Below are 1091 nucleotides of genomic sequence, written 5' to 3' on the forward strand. Positions count from 1 at the left end.
AAATTCGTTCGCTGTCTCGCTCACGTTTCTTGGACAGGCAGTCTTAGAGGTTTTTTTTCCTTCTTCTCACGGCCACGTGAGAACCAGCTATACTGTTTTATTGCCTTTATATTGCCGGATATTTCGTGGCAGCTTTCCGTGTGAGATTACGCGTTCCCCTGTACTCTGTACATGCCATGCGTATCTTTTTACGATAAGTCTTTGTGCGTTACATGCATCTCGAATGCAACGAAATCCGTCTGAAGTCTAAGGTATCCATGGATTTTAAAACACGAAAAACTGACGCGGTTGTCCGATTAATTCTACGAAGCTGTTACGAAACTGATGAAAATAATTCAAGAAGTTAAATTTTATTACATAAGAATGAAAAATTGCAAAATTGTTGTGATATCTTGTGATAGTGCGACACACATCGTCATTAAAAAATATTTGTTGATAATCTTTATCTCTGTTTAAATAATCTTTATTTCTATTTTGAACGTTGTTAATCAATTTCATGATAATCTTTATACTCTTTCGAACGCATAAGCGTCGAAATAAGTATTTATCTCAGTTAGTCGTGAAAATATTAAATTATTTGTACATTGAAGATAGCTGTTATCAAAAAGGTGCTAGAATTACAGAAATTTTGGAAAAAAAATAACATGGCCCATGAGGGGATCGAACCCGCGACCTTCGCGTTATTAGCACGACGCTCTAACCAACTGAGCTAATGGGCCTGTTGGCTACAACGTACAACTTTAGTAATTTGAGTCAGATCGTGACATACTTGTCATTTAAATGTATAAATGCAATTATTAGAAAAGCAATTTATTAAATAATAATCGCGAAATAAATGTAAAATCGAAATGTTAACATAACAGAATATATGTATAAGTGTTCAAGATATTCTATAATAAATGATTAAGAATGTATTGCAGAATTGATAGTCTTCTTTTTCAGCTATATTGACATTTCTGGTCATCAAAATTCGTTAGACAAATTTATAAGTGTAGATTTAAATTTACAAGAGCAAAATGCCGGCCGAATTGCCCGTTGACTTGTTAAATAAACCTTTGTCGGAGATTGTTTTCAGAAGAAAAAATAATGCT

General features: G+C 33.6%; 1 non-coding gene across 1 annotated transcript; it reads right to left on the bottom strand.

Annotated features, from left to right (window-relative positions):
• Positions 1-645: 645 nt before the first annotated feature.
• Positions 646-719, bottom strand: Trnai-aau. The gene has a single exon. It is a non-coding gene; the product is annotated as a tRNA-Ile (tRNA).
• Between the last annotated feature and the right edge of the window lie 372 nt (positions 720-1091).

The sequence above is a fragment of the Temnothorax curvispinosus genome, unplaced genomic scaffold, assembly GCF_003070985.1.
Source record: "Temnothorax curvispinosus isolate PA1 unplaced genomic scaffold, ASM307098v1 QBEX01017729.1, whole genome shotgun sequence".
Classification (NCBI taxonomy): Eukaryota; Metazoa; Arthropoda; class Insecta; order Hymenoptera; family Formicidae; genus Temnothorax; species Temnothorax curvispinosus.